Source organism: Gekko japonicus, unplaced genomic scaffold (genome assembly GCF_001447785.1).
Source record: "Gekko japonicus isolate JY-2015 unplaced genomic scaffold, Gekko_japonicus_V1.1 scaffold745, whole genome shotgun sequence".
Classification (NCBI taxonomy): Eukaryota; Metazoa; Chordata; class Lepidosauria; order Squamata; family Gekkonidae; genus Gekko; species Gekko japonicus.
This window is the reverse complement of record NW_015164690.1, coordinates 175978-192216: the sequence shown is the minus strand read 5'-3', so window position 1 is coordinate 192216 and position 16239 is coordinate 175978. Positions and strand designations below refer to the sequence as shown.

General features: G+C 43.4%; 1 pseudogene; it reads left to right on the top strand.

The window, feature by feature from the left end:
• The window catches only part of LOC107108857, an 18737-nt pseudogene extending 10649 nt beyond the window's left edge, over positions 1-8088 (top strand).
• Positions 8089-16239: the final 8151 nt, after the last annotated feature.

Genomic DNA, 16239 nt, shown 5'->3' with positions numbered 1-16239 from the left:
GGAGGAGGAGGAGGAGGAGGAGGAGGAGGAGATTGGATTTATACCCCGCCCTTCACTACCCAAAGGAGTCTCAGAGCAGCTTACGGTCTCCTTTCCCTCCCCCCCCCACAACAGACACCCTGTGAGATAGGTGGGGCTGAGAGAGCTCTTGACAGAAACTGCTCTTTTTCAAGAACAGCTCTTATCAGAACTAAGGCTTGCCCAAGGTCATCCAGCCAGGTGCAAGTGGAGGAGTGGGGAATCAAACCCAGTTCTCCCAGATTAGAGTCCGCACACTTAACCACTACACCAAACTGGCTCTTTTGTAACTTTCCCCCCCACCAAAAGTAACTTTTTTCCCCACCGTAGAGACCAATGGAGGGGATGGGGACAACCTGTTTGAGGGCCCGTAGAATTGAACCCCCTGGTCCAATGTTCTTGAAACTTGGTGGTCTCCAACCACGAGGTAGGTGGGACTGAGAGAGCTCTGACAGAAACTGCTCTTTTTCAAGAACGGCTCTTATCAGAGTTATGGCTTGCCCAAGGTCATCCAGCCAGGTACAAGTGGAGGAGTGGGGAATCAAACCCGGTTCTCCCAGATTAGAGTCCACGCACTTAACCACTACACCAAACTGGCCCTCCTGGCCCTCTCTCAGAGCTGCCCAGCATAGGGAAGAGCCATTGTGGCCAATGGCTGTGGTTGGGGATGTCCTGGAGTTCTGGGAAGTTCGGACTATGGGGCTATAGGGCTTCCCCTGAACATTCAGTTAAACTTTTTCATGCTGACACACATGCTGCAAATCTCCTGCCACAAAACCCTGCGATTCTGGTGCATGTTCTGTGCCCCATGTGTGTGGAGAGTGTACCTTTAAAAAACGAAACACCCAGCACCATCCCAAAGCCATAAAACTTTGTTCCTATTAATGTCCAAATTAAGAGGAATGGGTTGGAGAGAGAGACTCGAGAAAATAGGCACTTTCCTTGAGACAGGCAACAATTTTGGCTTTACGCAAGTTCAGCATCTGATCGACCAGTGTGGCAGCAGAGACGATTACAAGTGGGCTCTTCTGCAATCTCATTTTTGTTGTGTTTGTCCCTGTTGCCTCGTTTTTTTTCTCTTTTCTGCATGTGTTTTGCTCCCTCTAGTGGCCCATCTCCTTGCAGATTTAAACTGCAGGGTTTCTTGTTGGACATACAAATATGTAATATTGAATCGGCCACTAGAGGGAGGAAAACACATGCAGAAAAAAAAAGCAATTGGGACACACATGCAAGGAAAACGAGAATGCAAAAGAACCCGGTGCTTAGGATAGGTAGTAGTTGTTGTTGTTCAGTCGCACAGTCGAGCGACTCTTCACAACCCCACGGACCAGATCACGCCAGGCCTTCCTGTCTTCCGCCGTCCTCTGAAGTTTGCTCAATTTCATGTACATTGCATCTATGACACTGTCTAACCATCTCATCCTTTGCCGTCCCCGTCTTCTTTGACCTTCAATCTTTCCCAGCATCAGGGTCTTCTCCAGTGAGTGCTCCCTTCTCATTTGGTGGCCAAAGTATTTGAAGTATTTAGGACAGGTAGGCCAGCCATTAATTGAGCAGGTTGTACTGGCAGTTGCTGATAGTTCTGGCAAAGGTCACCTTTTTCTTCTTGGGCACCACACTTTCTCACACCGAAAAAGTTTTTTAGGGGATAGGGCACATGTATTATGTCTCAGAACAGCCCATCAAGGAAACTGGTTGCTGAACAGGCTCCTAGAGTAGGCCTTTACTGTTATTTTCCCCAGGGTAGGAATAACAGAAACAGCTAACACAGTTCAGACCTGCATCTCTAACTCAGTTTCCTGAGTTAGGCTTCACTTCTGGCTGCTATTCCAGGAAAGTGAGTGTCTTATTTAAGAACTACTAACTTTCCTGATGGATGTTCCTTGTGATACCCTCTGTTTGAAGATATGAGCAGGAGAATTTATCCTACCAGTAGAAATCCATGTGAGAAAGAGAAAGGCACAGTGCTGGACGTACCATCTTTTCTTCATCAGAGAGCATCTACCATGTGTTCTTTCTTCCCTTCCACCCCTAGAACCAGATCCAAACCAGGCTCGAAGAAATCTGCAGCCACAATGAGCAGGCGTCCTTGGATCGCTGCCAGGCCGTGCTCTTGGAGCTGTTCCGGGATCTGGAGGAGAAGATCTGTAACGGGAGCTACGCAGTACCAGGTGGCTACAAATGTTTCCTGGAGGACCAGAGGAAAACAGTGGAGAGGTATCACCAGACGCCTCAGAAGGGACTAATGGTGAGTAGTCCTGGATTCCTGTTGATCACCACTGCTGGGTGCTGACGGTGCACAGCTGAATCTGAGAATGTGCACTCATTTACAGAGCCTCCCTTGCCTGGAAGAGAACTGCAAACTCAAATGAACCATCTCGCTCTCTCCCTGTTTCACTCAAGGCTTCGACGGCCCTGCAGGACTTCCTGAATTCCAAGGAGACAGCAGCCCAGTCCATTCTGCAGGCTGACCGGAATCTCACTGACCAACAGAAGATTGAAGGTTCGTAGGGCTTCCAGTGCCCTGAAAACCTGCTTCTTTGATTGGCAGTTGTGTTTTGTCTAATCTTTGATACCCCAGGAGGTCGTAGCTCTGCAGCCCAACTCTGTGCATGTTTGTGGGGAAATCCCACTGAATCTGAATGTGATTTGTCTCCTAGTAAATGCGCTTGCACGATCAACGTACTCCTGATTTTCTTGGCAGCCAATCCACAAGCATTGGAATCGGTTTGGGCAGGGTTCTTCTGCACGTTTCCCCTCCCTGTGCATTTTTACAGTTGTGGAGTCAGTTTATTTTCTTCCACATGTGCCTTAAATAATCAAGATTTTCAAGGGAGGGTGCCGTCGCCATTGGTGACATCATCAGTGGCATCACAGCACCCCTTCCTATTTTACTTTTTGTGAATGCTTACACTGATATATCTATATCGGGGCTACATTTTTTTAAAAAGGCACTACAATATCAATATATCACTGTACTGTGGTAATGATAGGTTAAGCAGGTTCTCTGAATTCCCAGCTTTTATTTTAAAAAAACAAGCAAGCCCTTAGCTCCTTCCCTTGCGGAGGTACAAAGAAAAAGGCATAATCAAGGGAGGAGCCCAGAGACTTACTTTTTTTTTTTAAAGGAAACCTGAGAATTCAGATAACCTGCTTGATCTACTGTTATAATAGTATATTGATATTTTGGTGCCATTTTAAAAAAGGGGTGGATAAAACCACACATCTTCAGGGCAGGGAAGAGAGGGTGTGGTTTGACAATAACCGCAGTCTAGTCATTGAAAAGTGGGCTAGAGGTGGGTGGGGGTAGGCAAGACAAAAATGAGACTGAAGGGAACATTATGCACGAGGAAAAAGGCAACTCAAAAGCGGCTTCCTGAAAAGACTGTGGTAAAAGTGGTCTCAAAAGCACTGGAGAAAAAACTTGGCTGGGGTAGGAAAAAGGGAAGGCACAGAAATGCATATGGAAATCAGGATAAACTGAAGCAGTATGTTTTTTTGTTTTTTTTAACTGTCCCGAAGGACAGGATTTTATTAATTTTTCAAACAAACAATACATATACAAGTAGACATATGACATATAACATATATGAGGGTAAATATAAGAACTTAACCATCGTGAAATTGCCTTCTAGGTCTAGACTTTGCTTCATATTCTGTTATAATATGTTAAACACTTCTGTGAAGACTTATACCATACATTGAGTTCTGTATCTAAAGCTGCATTTTTAAAATTAATAAACTGAAGCGGTATGGAGGCAGAACTGGGGGTGGGGGGGAGCCATGCAGGAAAAGCCTATGGCTTTAAAGTACTTCTGCTTCATAAATCCTCACACCCTGTGGCACTTGATCCTCTGTACTTCCCAGAATTTAAGGCCTTGTTTGTATATGCAGGAGTGTGAGGCTGTAGAATGAACTGCATCGGGGTGAATTCCAGTTCTGAATACCACCTCACATGAAAATCTCCATGCAAACAGAAAAGTAGCACAGCAGGGAGAAAACTTCCACTCCACTCTCTGCTTCCTGTGCTGTCTTTCTGTTTGCAGGGAGTTTACAACACAGGGAACATTCACATCTTCCACCTGTACTCTACTGCAAGCTCATATTGAGATAAGTGTTGTTAGTCTTCTTGTTATAAAGTTTTATTAGTTTATATATAGAAAGGGGAGAAGGGAAAAGAAAGAATACAGACCCAATTTGTCATTCTTCATGCAAATCTTCTCATAAAAGTTTCACAACTATTATAACCATCTTTCTTATTGTTCTTCATTTAGTCTTAGTTTCTCAGTACTTATGCTTTAACCAGTCATAGGTAAAGGTAAAGGTTCCCTTGCTCGAAAGCCAGTCAAATCCGACTCTAGGGTTGCGGTGCTCATCTCCGTTTCCAAGCCGAAGAGCCAGCGCTGTCCGAAGACGTTTCCGTGGTCATGAGGCCGGCATGACTAAACACCAAGGCGCACGGAACGCTGTTACCTTCCCACCGAAGTGGTACCTATTTATCTACTTGCAATTTCTTGCTTTCGAACTGCTAGGTTGGCAGGAGCTGGAACTAGAGACGGGAGCTCACGCCGTCATGCGGCACCCGGGTCTCGAACTGCTGAACTACTGACCTTTCACAGCCTGCAGTTCAGCGTCTTAACCACTTGACCACCGCAGCTCCTCTAACCAGTCATAGATGGTCCCATAAATTCTTCATTTTTTCCTTTTAGTATATTTGTCAATCTGTCCATTTCAGCACTTTCCATTATCTTCGTTATCAACTCATCAAGCGTTGGGATTTTCAGTGTCCTCCATCACGTTGCAAATAAGATTCTAACTGCTGTTATAACATGTAAAATAAAGTATCTATGGTTCTGATCTAAGTCATCTGGTAAACAGTTTAACAGAAATATTTCTGGTTTTAAAGCTATTGTAATATTCAACACTGATTGTAAAAGAGTATGTACTCCAATCCAGTATTTATGAACTTTTTTACATGTCCACCACATATGATCGTATGATCCAACATTATTATTACATTTCCAGCATCTGTTACTCAAGTTTTTATACATTTTAGCTAATCTATCTGGGGTTAGGTGCCATCTATAGAACACTTTATACAAATTTTCTTTAAATGAAACAGATTTAGTCAACTTGATATTCACATTCCATAGTTTACTCCATTGTGACAAGTCTGTTTTATAGCCTAGATTTTGCATCCATTTAATCATACATTCTTTAACTATTTCATCCTGCATTTTCAATTGCATCAGCATGCCATATATTTTCTTAATAAGTTTCTCTTTTGAAGGACATAATAATTTTTCAAATGCACCTTGTTCTAAATAAAATCCATCTTTATGTGTATCCTTATTACACCTAGATTCCACTTGTACTCTAGTCCGCCAATCTAAATTTATTTCCCTTTTCTTTAAATCTTCCTGAAACTTTAAAATCTTTCCATCATCTAGCAATTCTACGTATCTGATAACTGCTTGTTTTGAAGTTAATATTGGTTAAGAAAAAGCTTCCACTGGAGATACCCACCTTGGAATTTTAGTATATATGATTGGACGTATCTTTTCCTAGGTTGCCAATAATGATCTTCTTATTAAATGATTTTAAAAATATTTATATCCAGAAGCTTTCCATAGGAACACATGCCATCCAATACTTCCTCTAAGCTGTGGAGTCTTGTGAGCAAAAATTCTACTTTGTGAGCTACTGGCTTTAAAGTTGTGTGCAAGCGACTTGACTACTGCATAAATTGGTTTCCTCTGGAGCCATCCTTCCTGAGCTAAGATAAAAATGTGTGAGCCGGAGGCCAAAAATCTGTGAGCTAGTTCACACTAACTCAGCTTAGAAGGGAACACTAGGTAAAGGTAAAGGTTCCCTTGCTCGAAAGCCAGTCGAGTCCGACTCTAGGGTTGCGGTGCTCATCTCCGTTTCAAAGCCGAAGAGCCAGCGCTGTCCAAAGACGTTTCCGTGGTCATGTGGCCGGCATGACTAAACACCGAGGCGCACGGAACGCTGTCACCTTCCCACCGAAGCGGTACCTATTTATCTACTTGCAATTTCTTGCTTTCGAACTGCTAGGTTGGCAGGAGCTGGAACTAGAGACGGGAGCTCACTCCGTCATGCGGCACCCGGGTCTCGAACTGCTGAACTACCGACCTTCCACAGCCTGCAGTTCAGCGTCTTAACCACTTGAGCCACTGCAGCTCCTAGAAGGAACACTAGTGCCATCCAAATTTTAAGTCATGTCCTTCTATGATCTTCGAGTAAAATCCATTCTCTCAGCCAAACCAAACTTGCTGCTCTATAGTAATTCTTCCAGTGTAGTACTCAAAATCCAGTATTATCTTTTGCATCCTGCAAGGCTTTCAATTTAATTCTTGGCTTTCCCCCCTTGCCATATAAAGTGTTGTGTCGGTTAATTCAATTTGTCAAAAAAGTTTTGTTTAATATATAGCGGCAGGGTCTGGAATAAAAACATCAAACGTGGTAGAATATTCGTTTTCAGAATCGCTATTCTACCCATTAGTGATACTTGAAGCTTTGTCCATTTCTCTAAATCTTTTTTAATGTCTTGTAACACTTTATTAGAGTTATCTTTCATCAGAGAGCTACATTTTGCTGTAATATTAATAAGTGTTGTTAGTCTTCAAGGTGCCGCCAGACTTCTGTTTTGTTATGCAATGGCAGACGAATACGGCTCTCTCTTTGCGATCCATCCTACCGCCTCATTCTCTTGCATATGTAAATGAGTCCGAAGAGAGAGATACTAATAGGTCCCATCAAAGTATTCATCTGTCTGGAGCCAATGAGGAATTTTACCCTACATGCTCCATATTACCCTGTTTCCCCGAAAATAAGACCTACCCCCAAAATAAGCCCTAGCAGGATTTCTATGCATTTGTGGTATAAGCCCTAGTGTGTCTTCTTGAGAAAAAATAAATATAAGACAGTGTCTTATTTTTGGGGAAACACGGTATTACATCGGGGTGGGACGGAACGGTGCTCCCCTTCAAAAATGGTTCCTAGTGGAAACACCCGTCCTCTACCTCACACAAGGGAGGGCCATCAAGCCCTGTTTGGGGATACAGAGAGGCATCTAGCTAGCCAATGATGGACTCAGAACACTGGACAAGATGGACATTGTTCTGATCCAACGGGCCACCTCTTCTTTTCTCTCTGGAATTGTTTTCAGATGTATAATGCAGGCCTGTGTGTGATGCTTTTGGGACTCAACAAATACCCCTAATGTGTGGATATACTCGTGTGTGTGTGTGAAGTGCCCTCAAGTCACAGCTGACTTATGGCGACCCCATAGGGTTTTCAAGGCAAGAGATATTCAGAGGTGGTTTGCGGTGGCCTTCCTCTGCGTGGCAATCCTGGGTGGTCTCCCATCCGAATACTGATCAGCAGGGGTCATTTTCTGCAGGAGCGCACAGGAGTTGAGCTCCGGCAGTAAGGAGCCCAGGGGGCAAGCACATGCAACAAGCCACGCCCCCTGCTCCCAGCAGCCCTCAGTCAGAGCAAGAGGCAGCCAGGTAAGCTGCAGAGCCCCCTGCCTTCAGGTACAAGCTCTCCCTCCTCTGCGAGGGCAGATCTGCGCGTCCCCCCCGCCCCCAATAGCTAGCAATCCAAAACAGTCCAGTGGAGCCTGAGCGGTGCGTTTTGCCTTCTGACAAACTTCCAGTGATGTCAGGGGGTGTGGCCTATGCAAATAAGTTATGTTAATGAGCTCCTGCACCTCTTTTTCTATGAAATGACCCCTGCTGACCAGGACTGACCCTGCTTAGCTTCCAAGATCTGATGACATCGGGCTAGCCTGGGCCACCCCGGTTAGAGTAGATGTACTCTTTCCTTTTTGTTTTGTTTTCCCCCCCTGCAGTGGAAAAGGCCCAGGCGGCGGCCTCCCAGCGGGAAGCTGAGCTACAAGGCCAGCTGGAAGAACAGATCCAGAGGATGGCTGAAGAGAACGAACGAAATTACAGGGCACACGAAGCACAGCTCAAGGCCAAGTTGGAAGAGGAACAGAGGAGGCAACAGAGTGAGGGAAGTGAAATAGTTAAAACGAGCTGAAAGCAACAGTCAAATGTATGAACAGTGGCTGAATTATAAGTGTTCCTGAGGAATCAGGCGGAGTAGCAAAAATCTAAAGATAAGATGGGAAGGGGGGTGTAGAAGAATCTGGACTGCAAGGAATCGCCTTGACTTACATAGTCACTGACAAATACGCCTGCTTAATGACCTCATTAATACTATCTGCCACACCTTGAATGATTAAATACCTCATTAGAATGAACGTATGATCCATGATGATGGGGGGGGGGTCATGTCAATGTTTTGGTGTGTTTTAGGCCACTGGTTCCCAAAGTGGACAATACCGCCCCCTGGGGGGCACTGGTACGATCCAGGTGGGCGGTAGGAGCCTTGGGTGCAATTGGGGGGCGTTGAATAAAAATAAGGGGGTGATGGAAGCATAAAGAAAGAAGAGTCCAGGACCTATTTAATCAGGGAGGGGAGGTGGAGGTGGAGAGGGGTCCCCACAGCCAATCACAGCCTTCGTTATCTTAATTTTCTGTGTGTATGCAAATGTTACTATGGTTGATTTTATAAAATACTTTTATGATTTTGAGCTTCAAAGTGTCTTATTTACGACGACATCTTTCTTTCCTATGTGCAAATTTGTCACTGCATCTTTTTGTCCACTTCTTGAAGGTAGATTTCCAGGGGGTAGCTAGGTAATTTTTTTTCTGACAAGGGAGCGGCAGGCCAAATAAGTTTGGGAACCTCTGTTTTAGGCAGATGGCAGATTGTGACTCTGGAGTACTTTGGCCAATGAGGAACCAGGGAAGGGAATGGGGCTGGGAGAGGTAATAAACGGAGGTGGTTTGGAATGCTAATTTGAGTTCGGCCTCCATTTACGGCGCAATAAAGTAATTAGATGGATATTCCTTACTGACTGCTATTTCTTTTGTGGTTTTGTGTTCCTCCCTGGAAGGGCTAGGGAAAGGATTACAAACCCTTTTGTGTTTCTAACAAGAGGGAACACGAGAGGGTGCTGAGCCACAAGGTTTGTAAGTTGCCCTTTGGGAGAGAGCTCTGTCCTCTTTGCTTCCCGTAAACCTGGTGTGAGCCAGTCTGTGTCTATAACATATCCACCCTGGGGTCCAGCGCTTGGTTCTACCTCCAATCTACCGTAAATGAAACCAGTTCCGACAGTTCCGACTTCGGTTCCTGCTGCACCACCTAAACCTGCTGCCTTGGACTGAATCTGCATTTGTCTTTCCCACCGATGTCCCAGCCTTCTGACTCCGTCTTCAAAAAAGCTGTCTACAGTTGGTGTCGTTTTCACACCTCAAGAGTGCAAGAAGGATACCAGCGGGAAGTGGGAAGACTTCGGTCTGAGATTGCAAATCTGAATAACCAGATCAGTAATTCAGGCAGGAGAAGGGGAGGATGTGTTATCTCTTGAGAACGGTGTCTCTCCGGGACCCAGAGGACTCTTTTCCTGGCCTTGAGGTTGTGGATGGAGCATGGATGGGACAGAAGAAAGGCAGGAAGGGAGATCTCCTTTGGACTGCATTCCCGGATTTCATCAGTGTTCTATCATCACTGTAGCCATTTTGAGTGTTTGTGTGACAAAAAAGCAGTATTATCAGCCTTCTGAATAAGTATGTTACAACTGTTGCTGTTAAGAAAGCCACTGCAGGGCTATTTTTGGGCAGGAACGCACAGGAACGGAGTTCCGGCTGGCTTCAGAGTTGGCCACACCCACTACAGCCAAAACCTCTGTTTGCGCAGCTACAGAGGGAAGGCCTGGAAAGCGAAACCCCCCCCGTTACTCTGAGGTGGGTGGGCCAGGGGGGGCCCTGGAAGGATCAGGGAGACATATAAATGCCTTCCTGTGCCTTCCCCAGCTTGTCCAAGGGCCGGCATGGGGTGTGGCCTAATATGCTAATGAGCTGTACTGTCAGGGTTGTGGCCTAATATGCTAACAAGTTTGTGCTGTTGGGTGTGGCCTATTATGCTAATGAGTTCCTGCTGGGCTTTTTCTACAAAAAAAAGCCCTGAAAGCCAGTATAGTATTTCGAAAATATTTGCCGTGTGAGAGCATCTGCTGAGAACAGAAAAATAATGAACAAGTGTGCCTGCAGAAGAAACTACTGAAGTTCTTTTTTTTAAATTATTTTTAAAAAGCAAAGTGTAATGTAGAAGGGATACAGAAAAAGTGGGATTATATAACAAATTATATATATCAAGATTATTATACATTGCAGGGTATCTAGAACAGAAAAGGTAAATATTTCTCCCCAACGTCCCCTTCATTATAGTTTTTAAGATATATTCTAGAGGATACAATGGTCCTTACTTCAAACATTTTAGATTTCAAGTTTCAGAACTAATCTATTTTACAACTATATTGTTGATTTCATCATTATTGGATATTCTGTGTTATGCGGAAAATGGCGCGGTCCTGCGGGTGTTTTCAGGATGCTCCCTGATCTCCCCGACCTTTTTTGCTTTCTTTGGAGTTCCTTTCCCGTCTTCACTGACTGTGTTGGACTCCTCCCAATCTCCTGGAGGGAGACTGGATGCAGGAGGCTTGTTCGGTCCCCCCCGCAATGGCGGTTAGCAGGGGAGAGACTGTTTAGCCTCGATGCAGAAGCAAGAAGAAGAGCAGCTTGGATTTCAAGCTGCACAAGCTGTGACATCCCTCTTAACTTTAGAAACAAAAGGAAATATGCAACGGGAACAGAAGAGTGAGTACGGACTTCTTCACAAACTGAGTTAAATGCCCATTAATTGGTCCCCCACGGAGTATTTCTAAATACAGGAAGTGCAAGCGGCTAGGAAAGGAATTAATGATTTTAAAAAATGGAGACAGAAGGGGAGACCTCAATTGGAGAAACGGTACAAATAGAATTTCAAACTGCAGAATTTGGCTGCCTGACAGTGGAACAATTTAAAAAATATTTGACTGACCAGGTTCGCCAGGCAGCTGAAGAGGCATGCAAAAACATTATAAAGAATCTTCAAAGCGCATGCTTGCAAACCGAAAGTAAAGCAGAGCCCGTGCAACGTCAGCAACCACAAGAAGGTTATGAAAGCAGACAAGATGATACTCAAGAAAAAGAGGTTCAGGACACGAAAGGGGAAAAAAGAAACGACCCCACACAAAACCAGGATAGTAAGAAACAAGTAGTGAAATCAGAAAGGATAAAAGAGAATGCCCAAAGAAAACCACAGGCGGAGAAAAAGAAGAAGCTAGTCAAACGCAGAGGGGGACGCCCTCTCGGGAACAAGAACAGAGAAATTAAAAAACTGCAGCCAGATTTGGCAACTTGGAAGGGTCAGAATTTGAAAGCTAAATATGCCGAATACAAAGATTTAAGACATCTAAGACTGACAATTAAAAAGAAGTTGCAACAGGAAATTAATCAATAAGGTATATTGTGTGGATCAGATAACTTTTGGAAAAGTACTGTATAAAGGAATTTTGCATGATAGCTCAATGAGTGTAAACAGATATTCAGATAAAATTCAGGAAGGATACAAAAGTGAAAAGGACTATATAAAATATGTTACAACAAAGAAGGAATAGTAGTGTAAAATGAATAGAATTTTGAAGGAAACTTTCAAAGGTTAGAATCATAATATTATATTAAATTAAACCTGTTTCTTTTTTTCTTTACAAAAAACATCATGTTAATAGGTTAAATGGCTGTGCAAATAATTTTATGTTTGAAAGTTATGTCATATTATTACTGATAAGAGTGAAACTGCCACTTGTATCTAGCTGACATGTTTGCGGCATTAGGTATATGGAGGGTTTTTTTGAAAAATAAGTATTTTTTCTTTTAAAGGATTAAAGTAATATGTATACCTAAATTTGTTTTATTCTCTGTAAAAGTCATCTAAACAGATTTGCCAGCAGTTAAGCAATGTAGTGCTTGAAATATATGTTGTGTTACGTAATAAGGAGGGATAATTTATGTGGATTTATGTAGATACTTTGACTGGAATAATATACCAGTATGAGGAAACTTATACCAGGGCTGATGCTCCAGTTGGCTATGCGAAGGTGAAAAATAACATTTTGAGTTGCTATGGGAAAGTTTGTGTAAATGGAAGAGAATGTTTAAATATGTTATGAAAGAGATAAGATAAATATCACCGTAAGATGTCATTTTAGGTTAGTGGATATATGTGTTGCAACAGGTACATATGTTTTTGTTTTTGTTCTTTTTTCTTTATTTGTTTATATGTTCCTGAAAATTAATAAAGAGAAATCATAAAAAAAGAAAAGAAAAAGCAATAATGCTTGGATTGGTTAGCGGCAAAAGGAAAACGGGCCACCAAAGTACACGGTGGCTAGACACCATAAAAGCTGCCACCAGCCTGAGCATGGAACAACTCAAAGAACCAGTACAAGATTGGAAAACGTGGAGAGAGCTGGCCCATAAAGTTGCCAAGAGTCGAACACAACTGAATGGCTAACAACAACAACATGTTATATATTCCATCATTTCTACATGCTAGCTATAATTTTTTATATATCAAAGCTTTAAAAATTCTATTATATATCTCACATAAAAGATAAATGATATTTTTGTTCAAAATGCACTTCCTCTTACATTTCTATTCAAAACTTGTTCTCATTCTATTTCTGCATTAGAAAACATGTATATATATTGCAGTAAATTTATATACAATTTTAAACTATTTCTCATTCTAAGTTTGTCTCCTGCTTGCATAATAAACACTCCATCTCTCCTCAGATTTCAAAATTGATCTGTTTCTCAAATAGGTTGTTAATTTCGCCATTACTGTGTAATCAGCAAGTCTGATGTCTTATTTCCATTTTGCTGCATAGATGATTCTCGCCACTGTCACAATATATTTGAATACCTCTTCCAAAACTTTTGGTAATTTGTTGGGCAGTATTCTTAATAGCATGTTCTTAGCTTCCATAGGGAATTTAAATTTTAGTATGTTCTCCGTTCTTCCATGTATTTCCTTTCAGTATCTTTTTGCTTTTTTTTTTGAACTACTGAAGTTCTTATTAGCAATAATAAAACAGGGTTGCACTTACCTGTAACCAATGCTCCCTCTAAGCTGTGGATTCTTGTGAGCAAAAATTCTACTCTGGGAGCTACTGGCATTAAAGTTGTGAGTGAGCAATTTGGCTCCTGCATCAATGAGTTTGCTCTGGAGCCATCCTTCCTGAGCTAAGACAAAGATGTGTGAGCTAGAAGCTGAAAAACTATGAGCTAACTCACACTAGCTCAGCTTAGAGGGAACACTGCCTGTAACTGTTCTTCATTGAGTTGTCCCTGTACAGGCACACATGGGTTCTATGCAGCTGCAGGCCAGCTGCCGGAAGACTCCTTCTTTAGCTTAGCAACAGAGTGGGAGGAGCCTCTCCCAACTGAGAACTATTAAACCATTTGGTGCCTAAACGGTCATGTGCTTCAGGGGAAGGGCTCCACACACACCCCCATAGTTCTCCTGAGCTGACGGCTTACCTATAAAACAATCTTTATTTTTAAACTCACATGGGGCAGGAGGGAGGGATGTGTTCCTGCAAAGGGACAACTCGATGAACAACAGTTACAGGTAAGTGCAACCCTGTTTTTATCATTGTCCTGTGCAGTTCCACATGAGAGACTACCAAGCAACATAAGGTGGTGGTGGGGTGAGTGAAATTATTTACAAACAGACTGAAGTACAGCCATTCCCACCGACGTCTCCCTATTACTGTCAGCATCTACGGAATAATGTCTAATAAATGTGTTGGCCGAGGACCAGCGGGCAGCTCTACAGATGTCTTGCAGTGGGAACCCAAGACCTAACGCCATAGAGGTGGATAGAGATCTTGTTGAATGTGCAGTAATACTCAGTGGGCACAACGGGGCTGTCTCTCCGTACACTCATTGAAGAGCTGATACAATCTATATGGAGATAGTTTTTGAGGAAGCAGCTCTTCCTCTAGTCTAGGCTGATCCTGCATTGAGCAGGGGGTTGAACTCGATGGCCCGTATGGCCCCTTCTGACTCTGTGATTCTGTGATTCCTCCCAGTGGGTTTTTGTTGGGATTCTTTGATTCAGGGTTGTTGGTCGTATCGGAAACACAAGAGCACACACTTAGTAAAAGAAAAATATCTTTACTATAAAACAAAATAAAACATGGGTAAGGTACTTTGGATAAAAGAAATAAAATAAAAGGTTACATACTTGCAGTTAATTTCAGTACTATATGCTAACAGCTACATCTTTCTAACTGTCTTGCCTTCTAGAAGAGAACTTCCTCTCTGGTTCACACAAAGGGCCATAAACCTAGAGAATACATTAATGCTAGATCAAAGCATTTCACTTCATTAGGATAAACAACTCCCACAAACTTTCCCACCGTAGAATACATTATGTAACGTAACATCCTGTTTCCTAACAAACAACATTTAACCCTGTACTGACTGAAGTGTAAGCAACTTGCAATTCCAACAGTTTTTTTCTCTAGATTTTTTTGCCATTGAGAAGAAAGGAGGTGGTTGTATTGTTTCCTCTAAGCTGAGTTAGTGTGAGCTAGCTCACAGTTTTTTAGCTTCCAGCTCACACATTTTTTGTCTTGGCTCAGGAACGATGGCTCCAGAGCAAACTAATTTATGCAGCAGCCAAATCACTCGCTCACAACCTTAATGCCAGTAGCTCACAAAGTAGAATTTTTGCTCACAAGGCAACACAGCTTAGAGGGAGCATTGGGTGGTTGTAGACCTATACTGGACCTCCGAACCCTTAATACATTTCTTAATGTGCAGAAATTCAGGATGTTCTCTCTAGGAGAAGTCCTACCACTTATGCCTAAAGACCTTCAGTTTGCCATAATTGATTTGGAGGATGTGCATTTTCATGTCACTATATGTGACTCCTGCCGGAAGTACTTAAGGTTCCTCCATGGAGATTCTGTGCATGAGTCCAATGAGTTACTCTGGTCTAGCATCTGCTCCAAGGGTATTTACAAAATTTACATGTGTAGTTGTATCCTACCTTAGGCTCTAAGGTTGTACTATATATCCATATTTAGATGTTCCTCAGTGGCACTCACTACTAGCATTACCTGAGCACTGACCACCCTGAGTAACCGGTGGTTCATCATTAACGCACAGAAATTGCAGTTGGTACCAATCCAAAGCAGAGAATTCATAGGCATGTAGATGTGTAGATACGTTTCGGGGGTTGTAAGTAAAGGTAAAGGTTCCCTTGCTCGAAAGCCAGTTGAATCCGACTCTAGGGTTGCGGTGCTCATCTCCCTTTCAAAGCCGAAGAGCCAGCGCTGTCCAAAGATGTTTCCGTGGTCATGTGGCCGGCATGTTACCTTCCCACCGAAGTGGTACCTACTTGCAATTTCTTGCTTTCGAACAGCTAGGTTGGCAGGAGCTGGAACTAGAGATGGGAGCTCACTCCATCATGCCGCACGGGGTCTCAAACTGCTGAACTACTGACCTAGAGTCTCGAACTGCTGAACTCGAGGGGAACACGCCTATTAAACATATGTCATCTCTCAATCACCCCCGGTTGTCTGTAAGGGCACAAAATTTGGGAGGCTAAAATGGGATTTTTCTTCTTCTTCTTGATATTTGCCGTGCAATGTCGCAGACGCAGTTTACTCCTTCACGCTTTCGTGTGATGCTGAGGCTTTCCGGAGGGCAAAAATTAATTAAGCCCTCCGCCTCCTTCCATCTCCTAGACAGGCGCACGCAGTTTCGGTCTCTCTCCCTTCTCAACGCGGATAATCCCTGCCGGCCTTCACAAAACTACATTTCCCAGGGTTCTCTGCGGCCGGAGAAATGATCGGCGGTGGGGTTTCCCGTAACGCTCAGAAAAGCAGTGCTCAGAAATGGCATCTGATACGAGAAAGGGCGGCGAATCAGGAGGGGGCTGGAAGACAGAAGGGATTAGGGGAGGGGGCATGAATGAATTAAGCAGCCCGTTTTATCAGCTCTAGCAAAGTGGGAAAGGAAAGTGAATGCATGCCTGTGCTTTGCCAGACCCCACGATCGACCTTGCGGAAAGCGAAAGTGAAAATGCAAAGAGCCGAACTTCAGCTTATTTACAGCCACTCCCAAATAACAGCGCTCGGTCTGTCCGCTTTATTTTTGCTTTCGGACACACAAAAGCCCAGACGGGACAGCGTCCTGCTGCCGGAGGAAGAACCCCCTGCGACGCTCT